This window comes from Rhinoraja longicauda, chromosome 3 (assembly GCF_053455715.1).
Source record: "Rhinoraja longicauda isolate Sanriku21f chromosome 3, sRhiLon1.1, whole genome shotgun sequence".
Classification (NCBI taxonomy): Eukaryota; Metazoa; Chordata; class Chondrichthyes; order Rajiformes; family Arhynchobatidae; genus Rhinoraja; species Rhinoraja longicauda.
In genome coordinates, this window is record NC_135955.1 from 14,399,301 (window position 1) to 14,411,385 (window position 12,085).

Consider the following 12,085-nt stretch of genomic DNA (forward strand, 5'->3'; position numbering starts at 1 on the left):
AGTGTGACAAGCCTTATCCACCCAGGGTGACCATGTACACACAGGGTTCAGTGTACCGACACACCTTGCACACCAATGGTGAGGGCAATCACACCTTGCTCACCCAGAGTGAGTGTAACTACACACTTTGCACACAGGGTCCAGTATACCAACACACCTTGCACACCCAGGGAGAGTGCACAGACACCTTCCACACCCGGTCCAGTGTATTGATACAGCATGCACACTTAGGGTCCAGGGTACAGCTACATCTTGCACACTCATGAGGAAGGGTGTCAACCCGTAACATCAACCATTCCTTCTCTCCAGAGATGCTGCCTGTCCCGCTGAGTTACTCCAGCACTTTTGGTCTATGACCAGTACAGTGACCTCCCTCTTTGCGGTCTCTCGGGCTGACGAACTGTCTTCAGCCTGCCCATCACTGACTGCTCCCTCCCGAGAGGAATAGATCGGGTAGATGCACAGAGTCTCTTGCCCAGAGTAGGTGTATCGAGGACCAGAGGACACAGGTTCAAGGTGAAGGGGAAAAGATTTAATAGGAATCTGAGGGGTAACCTTTTCACACAAAGGGTGGTGGGTGTATGGAACAAGCTGCCATAGGAGGTAGTTGTGGCTGGGACTGTCCCAACGGTTAAGAAGCAGTTAGACAGGTGCATGGATAGGACCGGTTTGGAGGGATATGGACCAAACGCAGGCAGGTGGGACTGGTGTAGCTGGGACGTGTTGGCCGGTGTGGGTGAGTCGGGCGAAGGGCCTGTTTCCATGCTGTATCACTCTATGACTTCTCCTCCTCCTCCTCCCCCTCCCTGTCTTGTTGTCCACCCAGGCTCTCCCCTCGAAGTCTCCCCCCAAGAGGCCAGAGAAGGGCAAGAGCAGGAAGAAGGTGGTGGCGGCCCGCAGGAAGTATCACCGGCGGCCCCCTAAGCAGCGGTGGAGCAGCGGCGGCTGGGCCGCGGAGGAGGACGGGGACAGCCAGTGCTTCCCCCACCGCCGCCCCAATGCCTCCAAGTTCAGCAAGGTCGGCCCCAACTCCTGCGTCTTCCTGCCCGTTCCTGAGGACATCTTCATCGAGGACATGCTGTCGGACGTCCCACACTATTGCAGCAACTCCCAGCTCAAGTCGGGGGAGTTCTGGTGCAGCGTCGCTGCCGACATCCCTCCGTACAGGAGCGCCGGCAGAACCCGCAGACAGAAAGATACTTTCAAAGAAAAGATACAGGGAACTCTCAAATAATTAACTGTCCCCCCCATATCAAATATCTATTAATAAAATAATATTATTAAACCTCTTCCAATTTGCAAAAAAGCATTCATCTTGTAACTATAAGAAAATAACTGCAGATGCTGGAACAAATCGATTTATTCGCAAAATGCTGGAGTAACTCAGCAGGTCGGGCAGCATCTCGGGAGAGAAGGAATGGGTGACGTTTCTGGTCGAGACCCTTCTTCAGTCTGAAGAAGGGACTCGACCCGAAACGTCACCCATTCCTTCTCTCCCGAGATGCTGCCCGACCTGCTGAGTTGCTCCAGCATTTTGCGAATAAATCAATTCATCTTGTAACTAATAGTTTCGTTTTTAGTTTAGTTTAGTTTGTCAGGCGTACAGTAAAAAAGGGTCCCGTCTGCACAAGGGTCTCGACACGAAACGTCACCTATTCCTTTTCTCCAGAGATGCTGCCTGGCCCACTGAGTTACTCCAGCATTTTGTGTCTGTTTACAGTTAAAATCTTCTTTTGCGAGCAATCCAGTCAGTGCAAAGGCTATACATGATTATAATAAGAGCCACCCACAGTGTTCAGATATGAAAGATAAACTGTTGGAAGAACTCAATGGGTCGGGCAGCTTCTTTTAGTTTAATTTAGTTTAGAGATACAGCGTGGAAACAGGCTCTTCGGCCCACCAAGTCTGTGCCGACCAGCGATCCCCGTACACTAACACTATCCTACACTATCATGACCTCGGGTGCTGTCTGTGTGGAGTTTACATGCTCTCCATGTGACCGCATAGGTTAATTGGCTTGTGAAATTGCCCCCTAGTGTGTAAGGAGTGGGTGAGAAAATTAGATAACATGGAACCAGTGTGTATGGGTGATCAATGGTCAGCCTGGACTCAGTGGTCCGAAGGGCCTATTTCCATTCTGTGTATTTCAATCAATCAATGAAACTTTGTTTACAAACCCTCACCACATTCGCAAGCTCCCCCCGCCCCACGTCTCTCCCCTCTCCTCTCCTCTCCATGGGCAAACGCCATATTCCATCTCAAGGTAGGGTGATGTTTGTTTTACCTTGAATACAACACAAAAGTGCTGGGGCAACTCAGTGGGAAGTTGGGAAGGAATTCCCTCCAAAGATGCTGCCTAAACCACATAGTTCGTCCAGCACTTTTAAGCTCAACTCAAAATTTCCAACATCTGCAGTTCCCTGTGTTTGTCTCTCTCTTTGTTTTTCTTTTAACCTTGGCTGTACTTAGGCAGGAGAGTGCGGAGGATGTAAGATAAATTGCATCTTGTTCTCATTGGAGGACCGAACACTTCTTGTATGTACAGAACAATTAAAAAATAACAATTTGGCATCTCCTGCCTACTCTACAATTCAATGATAGATCAGCCATGATATTATCTCTTTACAACTCGCCCTCACTAACCCTATATCGTTTCATTTGCTCCAAGTTAAATTTTGCAAGTGCTGAATTCTGTTCACGAACTTAAAATGTAGTGGCCAGTTGGAGTCACAAGAGACTGTGGGTGATGTAATTTAGAGAGAAAAAAACAGACTATTGTAGGAATTCAGCATCCGTGGCACCTCATCAGGGCTGATTGGCTAGTTTTTTTTGTGCTACATGTGTTCTTTGCAGAAATTATGTATTTGCATTCTTGGGCACCTGTTCATCTATACATTTGTAACATTGGGCAGTTTTTCAAAATTATTTCTGTTGGGATTGAGCAATGTTCTGAGATTTGGTTTGTTTAAAAAGTACTGATGCAAACTGATGAAAATGCTCCCTTGAGACACCACCTGATAATTGCCACACTTTGGGAGGGTTTGGTGGTATTAGATTAAACCTTTATAACAATACTAAAAGTATAAACAATAATAAGTGTAATCTTATAAGAGTGGTATTCTTTAAAAAAAACTTTTCAGTTATTCAAAGTTCAATATTTAGCAAAAAATATCATTTAAATATATCTTAAAAAATCAAAATTAAACGCAAACCAAATTTTAACTTTAGTATAAATGTCTGTTCAAATGTTTCTGGTTTTATGTATTTCCTTTTTTTCATTCTACCCCTTCCCTTGTTATCACCTATCCTTGGGCTTTAACTCTTTGCTATATTTCTTAAATTCATTACTTTTAACAAAAATCTTAATTTCACTGACTAAACAATTGACAAAACCTCCGTTGTTCTCAAGGCAGACAACTGCACATTTCCACTGTCATAAAGAGAAATAAGTGCTTACTGACATCATCCACAGACAGATAAAACGCTATCAAAAGATACGTCCAATATTCTTTGTTCTTCCATGACAGAGCAGATAGCTTCTCTTTGTTAGTTCTTCAATCAGCTTTAATGCTGAATATAGATAATATCTAAAGTTTCAAGAATACAGGCCGAGCCGACACAACTACCCACTATAGTCCCAAATCATCGTTGCTAATTAGCATTTTATGCCACTCCAAGGTCATATTTCCTTTCTGGTTTATTTACCGGCACTGAACAGAATAATCTAGAAGAGAGTGCACACGCATTAACTTTAGAGTTGTATCCTTGATGTTATGGCAAAAATCCATTTGACCTTTTTATATATTTTGCCTTTTCACAAAGGGTTCTTCAGTTAGATTCTTGCTCGTCCATAGTTCTTGTCTTCTTGGAAAAAAAAATCTGTGGTGTTTAATTAGAATCCAAAATGGATGACTCCACATTCAATGCTGAACTCCATTGTTATCGTTTTCATCACTCCCAATTTGTTAATGCCGTTTCTCAATTTTCTGTTTCTATCTACACTATTTACTGCATGAGGGTGTTGATCTGAAAAGTCACCTATCCATATTCTCTCGAGATGCTTGACTCACTGGGTTACTTCAGCATTTAAAAACAATCTTTCTTTGGTAAATCAGCATCTGCAGTTACTTGTTATTACACTATTTACTGTTAGCAATGTCATGAAAAGGTTTTACTGGTTTGGAAACTATCCAAGTCTGCAAGAAATTGCAGTGAGGTGGGGATATAGCCCGGTCCGTCACGCAAACCAGGCTTGCCGCCTCTGACTCCATGGGCACTTCACGCAACCTCGGAAAAGCAGCCAACGTAATCAGAGACTTGTCTCACCCTGGTCATTCCTTCTTCTCCCTGCTCTTTTTGGGCAGATCCCCATCTGTTATCAGGATTCTGAATAGTCCTTCCATAAGCTAGGGCACTGTCCGATTCACCTCTACTACTTGAGATGTGACCTCTACTACTTGAGACTGCTTCTCCATCACATAAAAGGGCCAGTATCCTTTGATTCATCGAGAACACGACGGACATATTCTTCCTTCCTTCAAAGACGTCTGCATAGAAAGAGGTTTGTTGCAAACTGACGACCATTGGCAACAGACGATGGAAGATGCTGAGCGGACAAGACTACCCGAAGCAATGAGAGATTTGTTTGTTTTGCTGACGATTGCTGAGATGAACACTTCTCGACAATTATGGGATCGCTTCAAGAATTCAATGTCTGAAGATTACCTTCAAAGAGAACGGAGAACAATCGATGATCCAAATATCATGATTGATGAGAGGCATCATGATCAGGCTCTGTTGTATATTCAAGACAAGCTTGGGAATTACAACAAGACACTGGGATACTTTCATGTGCCACTACCAAGACATGGAAGGATGAACCTTGATGGTGACAATCCAGAATTGCTGAGTGAACTGCAGTACAATAGACCTGAACAACTGATTTGTTGAAGAGAAGGAGCCTCTGTTGAATGCTGAGCAAAGAGCAGTGTATGACCATGTGTGCAGCTGCTTGTAGGCTTCCTTCAATGTTTTTCATTGATACACCAGCAGGAATGGGCAAAACAATTCTCATCAATTTGATCGTCTTCAAAGTTCGAGGTCAAGTTGATGTTGCTTTTGCTGTAGCATCCTCTGGTATAGCAGCTACATTGATGCCTGGTGGAAGAACTGCACATTCTCGATTCAAGATACCCATCGAAGTGACCGATAATACCATGTGCAACATTGAGAAGAACTCCAACATAGTTCATTTGATCAGGAGTGTGAGACTGATTGTTTGGGATGAGTGCCCGATGATTAGGAGGGAGAACTTTGAAGTGGTGGACAGAACTCTTCGACATCTATGCAAAAAGAACGATGAGCCTTTTGGCGGCATTCTTACCTTTTGTTGTGGCGATTTTCGCCAACTGCTTCCTGTTGTGAAAACGGGAAATGATGCTGATGTTGAAAATTCCTGCATCAAGAAATCCTATTAACGTTCAAATTGTTATATTTTGTTATTCATATTTTAAACTTTAATAAATCCCTTTTCCACTTGCTGTGCCCGTCAGCCGCCCATGCGCAGTAATACCTCCATGTTCCACGTCACAATGGAAACCCGACGGGCGGGAATGGCGGCGCCGCCAGAGAGCCCCTAAGAATGGAGGGAGGAGATAAGGGGGGATGGAGTGGGTGACTGGGGGGTGGGAGGGGAAGGGGGGAGTGGGTGGGGAAGATGGGGGGTTGAGGGCATGGAGTGAGGGAGGGGAGGGGAGGGTGCTAGACCAATGCAGAAAAAGAAAAAAAAAATTAAAGAAAAATCGCGATTTTCATTGAGATTTATTTAATTTTTTTTAAAGGCATTTATTTTAAAGAAAAAAGTGCGATTTTGCCCAATATCACAATGGCAACCCAATGAGTTATGGGCCCAACGGGTCCACTTGGTCTAGTATAATAATAAATGGCTGACTTCGGAGGCTGTGGTGGCGCTGCGTTTGTGGCTGTGACAGGACTTCGGAAGCTTCGGCTGCGGGCCCTGTGGACTGTGACATCGGGAGCTCACAGGTCCCTGGTTGGCGACCGATTTCGGGGGCTCCAGCAACAGCATCTTTGTCCGCCCAGGACCTTTAATCATTTGGCGCGGCTTAAAATAGGCTGCTTCACAGTCGCCTTGACTGCCTGACGGCGGGTGAAGAAGCAAGAAAGAGAGAAGACTTTCTTCTTACCTTTCATCACTGTGAGGAAGTGCTTGGAGGAGAGTCACTGTGATGGATGTTTGTGTTGAATTATGTAGTTGTGTGTTTTTGTTGCTTGTGACTGCATGGTAACTAAATTTCGTTCAAACCTGTTTTTGAATGACAAATAAAGAAATCCAATACTTTATTAGCCGAGTGTGTTTTGCAACATACGAGGAACTTCATTTGCCATACAGTCATAACAATAAAAAGCAACAGGGCCCACAAAATACATTTTAGCATGAACATCCGCCACAGTGACACCTCCACATTCCTCACTGTGATGGAAGGCGAAAAAAAAGAATGTTGTCAGGACTTGCTAGCTTGAGTTATGGGGAGAGGTTGAGCAGACTAGGACTTTATTCCTTGGCACACAAGAGGCTGAGGGATGATCTTATAGAAGTGTGTAAGATCATGAGGATCGATAAACACTTTCCCCCAGAGTTGGGGAATCAAAAACCAGATGACTTAGGTTTAAAGTGAGTGGGAAAAAATGTAATAGGAACCCAAGGGGCAACTTCTTCACGCAGATGGTCCACTCAATAACCAAGGAGAGAATTTAAGTGTGGAGCCAGAGGAAGTAGATGAGGTCCTTAATGAGTAGAAACAAGAAACTGCAGACGCTGGTTTAAAAATAAGCCACACAGTGCTGGAGTAACTCAGCGGGTCAGACAGCATCACTGGATTACATGGATAGGTGACTTTTCGGTTCAGCACTCTTCTTCAGACTATTTTTGTCTGTGGGGTCATGGTTAATGGGTAGGTGTGAGGCGGTGTCCGAGAGCTGGTGTCCGTAGAGGTCAGCCAGCCAGGCTATGATGGCGAGACCAAGCACAAGCTCGTCGATCATTTCGCAGAGCACCTCCGCTCAGTCCGCAATCTCTCGGTTGCCAAACTCTTTAACTTCCCCCCATTCCCACGCTGACCTTTCTGACCTGGGCCTCCTCCATTGTCAGAGTGAGGACCAACGCAAATTGGAGAACCAGCACTTCATATTGTGATTGGGCAGCTTACAACCCAGCGGTATGAATATTGATTTCATTAACTTCAAGTAACCCCTGCTTTCTCTCTGTGTCCGTCCCTCCCCCATCCTATTTTTCCCACTAGTTTCACTGTCCTTCTGATGAATTTTACTAATTATTTGCCTCCTTGTCACCTTCCCCTCAGCTAACAATGAACTATTCTATATTTCCTATGAGAATAACTGCAGATGCTGGTACAAATCGAAGGTATTTATTCACAAAATGCTGGAGTAACTCAGCAGGTCAGGCAGCATCTCGGGAGAGAAGGAATGGGTTTCGGGTCGAGACCCTTCTTCAGACTGATGAAATCTATATTTCCTTATCATTGTCTGCTTTGATCTGTAATTTTCACATCTTGCATTTCCATATCTCGAGTCTCCCTCTCCCCTGACTCAGTCTGAAGAAGGGTCTTCACCTGAAATGTCACCCATTCCTTCTCTCCAGAGAAGCTGCCTGTCTCGCTGAGTTACTCCAGCGCTTTGTGACAGAGTACAAAGGCACCTTGCTTGTCGAAACGTAGAAACAAGGAACTGCAGATGCTGGTTAATACACAAAAGGACACAAGTGCTGGAGTAACTCAGCAGGTCAGCCAGCATCTCTGGGAAAACATGGATAGGTGACATTTTGGGCTGGGTCCCTTCTTCACGCTGATTGTGTGTGTGTGTGTGGGGGGGGGGGGGGGGGGGGGGGGGTGGGAGGGGAGAGGAAAGCTGGAAGAAGAGGCAGGAGAAAGTGTGGTGGGTAACAGGTGGACACAGGTGAGGGGACAGGCTTGATAACACCATTGACACCATTGTTTAGATAGGTCTGAAGAAGGGTCTCGACCCGAAACATCACCCATTCCTTCTCTCCAGAGATGCTGCCTGTCCCGCTGAGCTACTCCAGTATTTTGTGTCTATCTTCGCAGTAAGCCAGCATCTGCAGTTCCTTCCTGCACGTTGGCATTGTTTGCATTGGATATCCTTTAATCTTTCCTCATGAACATCTAATCTGATTAATCAGCGGGATAATTTGGATAAGGTTTGTCAGCACCGGTTTGCGACTTGACAGATGTCGGTTCACTTGCCCGTTAGGCTTCTGCAGTGAGTCAACAAGATTAAATGTTCCGATTGATTCTGAGAATTGCTTCATTTAGCGATGATATCCTCAGGGACTGTGAAGCAGATTGTTGTGTTGGAGATCAACTATCCCAGACGGCGACACCTCAATCATCTCCCTTCATCTCTGACTGGGATAGTTTTGCTTGCTGTCTCACTCCAGAGACCCAGGAACATTGCTGGGGTAGTTTTAGTTTCAGAGATATAGCGTGGAAACAGGCCCTTCAGCTCACCGAGTCCACGCCGACCAGCGATCACCCTCGTACACGAGTTCTATCATACACACTAGGGACAATTTAAAGAGGACAATTCACCTGCAAATCTCCCATGTCTTTGGGACAAGGGGGGAAACCGGGGCACCCAGAGAAAACCCCCGTGGTCACAGGGAGAATGTGCAAACTCCGTACAGACAGGATCGAACCCGAATCTCTGGCACTGTAAGGCAGCAACTCTACTGCTGTGCCACCTTGAGAGACCACTGCACTGACATAGAGTCAACCTAAACTAATCACATCTGCCCACCAGTAATGCCCATCGTAAATTCACAAGAGGCATAGATAGGGTATCCTATTCCCCAGGATGGAAATGGTATAAACTAGTAGGCATAGCTTTAAGGTGAGAGGGGGAACGTTTAAAGGAGATGTGTGGGGAACGTGTTATTACACAGAGAATGGTCTGTACCTGGAACATGCAGCCAGGGGTGGTGGCGGAGGCAGATACAATAGACAGGGAGTGGATGGATATGGATCACATGCAGGCAGAGGTGATTAGTTCAACTTGGCATCATGTTTGTTACATTGTGGGTTGAGGGGCCTGGTCCTGTGCTGTACCCTTCTAAATTCTATGTAGAATTCTATGATGAAAGAATGGAGCGACTGGGCTTGTATTCACTGGGATTTAGAAGGATGAGAGGGGATCTTATAGAAACATAAAATTATTAAGGGATTGGACAGGCTAGATGCAGGTAACATGTTCCCGACATGTTCTCCTATATATATATATATATATATATATATATTTACATGTAAAAACAAACAATAATAATATAATATATAATATTATATAAATACACACACATATGTATATATACACATAAAAACAAACAAATATAATATAATATTTATCTAAATACACACACACACACACACATATTATATATATATATATTGTTTATAGTAATAATGCTAAAAGACAAAACCAATGCCCCCAAGTCTATGCAGTTGCAATAGACAATAGGTGCAGGAGTAAGCCATTCGGCCCATTCGAGCCAGCACCGCCATTCAATGTGATCATGGCTGATCATTTCACAATCAGTACCCCATTCCTGCCCTCTCCCCATACCCCCTGATTCTGCTATCATTAAGAGCTCTTAAAGTCATAAAGTCCGATCAAAGATAGTCCGAGGGTCACCAATGAGGTAGATAGTAGTTCAGCACTGCTCTCTAGTTGTGGTACGATGGTTCAGTTGCCTGATAATAGCTGGGAAGAGATGAACAAATAATGAACAAATAATGAGAGGTTATTTGGAGGTTATGGTGTTTAATAGCTGGCTTTTGGGAGCTGGCTTTGAGTAACTGGTGATGAATCACATTCTTGAACCACTGCAGACCATCTGGTGAATAATGGAAATCCCTCCATCATTACACCTGGAGTCTGTGCCGAAATCCTTCGGAGCCAGAGCGGTGTGGCCGAGGAGCTGTTTGGAACATAGAAAATAGGCGCAGGAGGAGGCCATTCGGCCCTTCGAGCCAGCACCGCCATTCAATATGATCATGGCTGATCATCCGAAATTAGTACCCCGTTCCTGCTTTCTCCCCATATCCCTTGATTCCGTTAGCCTTAAGAGCTATATCTAACTCTCTCTGGAAAACATCCAGTGAATTGGCCTCCTGTGGCAGAGAATTCCACTCTGTGGCAGAGAACAATGATGGACTGCATGCTTAACCTGACTTTGGTGTAGTTAATACAAAATAAAGCGTTGGAAGTGATCAGTTGGCCAATTAGCTGTGGGAAGGATCGAAGTGTGACTAACATCTCCAGAGAAGCTGATTGAGGTCTGATTGGAGATCGATAATGGAAAACATTATCTCCTTAACAGACTTTGATGGAACCTCAGTTTGTAAATGTACAGAGCCTGATATAAAAGCCATGCCTTTAGTTTAGTTTGCAGGCTCGTAGGTCCTGGTGGCGACCTAGGACTGGAGGGGAGGAGCCTGCCCTGCCCTGCCCTGCCCTGCCCTGCCCTGCCCTGCCCTGTCCTGCCCTGCCCTGCCCTGCCCACCCCACCCGAGCTGACCCGTGCCCGTCCCCCGAAGACCAGAAACCGAGAGGAAGGAGCCGGTCATGATGACGGACGCGACGGGAGACGAGCGAGGCCGGTGGGAGAGGATAGGGAACTGGGGTCTGGCCTGCCACTCCACACATACAGCATACAGCATACAACATGGAAACAGGTCCTTCAGCCCAACTTGCCCACACCGACCAACATGTCCCATCTACACTAGTCCCACCTACCTGCGTTTGGCCCATATCCCTCCTGTCATATCCATGTAACTATCTAAATGTTTCTTAAATGTTGCAATTATACCTGCCTCATGTACCTTCTCTGGCAGCTCTTTCCATACACCCACAACCCTTTGTAACCCCCTCAGGTTCCTATTAAATCTTTCCCCCCCCCTCATCTTAAACCTATGTCCTCTGGTTTTTGATTCCCCTACTCTGGGCAAGAAACTCTGTGTGTTTACCCAATCTATTCCTCTCATGATTTTGTACATCTCTATAACATCATCCCTCAGGCTCCTGCACTCCAAGGAATAAAGTCCCAGCCTGCTCAACCTCTCCCTATAGCTCGGCCCTTTGAGTCCTGGCAACATCATCGTAAATCTTCTCTGCACCCTTTCCAGCTTGACAACATCTTTCCTATAACACAGTGCCCAGAACTAAACACAATAATCTAAATGTGGCCCCACCAATGTCTTATACAACTGCAACATGACCTCCCAACGTCTATGCTCAGACCTTCCCCCCCATTGACGAACTGTACACTGCAAGGGGCCAGGAAGTGAGCGGGTAAGATCATCTCTGACCCCTCTCACCCTGGCCACAAACTCTTTGAAGCATTTCCCTCTGGAAGGTGATTCCGGACTGTCAAAGCAGCCACAGCCAGACATAAAAACAGCTTTTTTTCCATGAGCCAAAAGTCTGTAGCCTCCTTTTGCTCTGGTATTTTATTTCATTCTTCATGTGTTTAAACTATAATGTTTGATTCTTGTTTTAATGTTTTATTCTTAATTGTTTACTGTATGTCATGTTGTTACTTGCGAGCAAAGCACCAAGGCAAATTCCTTGTATATATATATACTTGGCTAATAAAATGTATTCATTTCAATTCAATTCAATTAAATCTGTGACATCTGTGCCTGAATGAAGACACAAAGTGCTGGAGGAACTCTGTGGGTCAGGCAGCATCGGTGGAGGGAATGGACAGGCGGCATTTCGGGTCAGGACCCTTCGTCCGACTCTTAGTAATAGTGGGTAGAAAGCTGGAAAAGAGAGATGAAGGAGATTTAAGTCTGCAGGATTCAGGTGATTGAATTGATTGATTGAAAGTTACAGCATGGAAACACGCCCTTCGGCCCACTGAGCCCATGCTGACCATCAATCACCCGTTCACATTCGTTCCATGTTAACCCACTTTAGGGTGGCACAGTGGCACAGTGGCAGAGTTGAGGATCCAGGCTCGATCCTCACT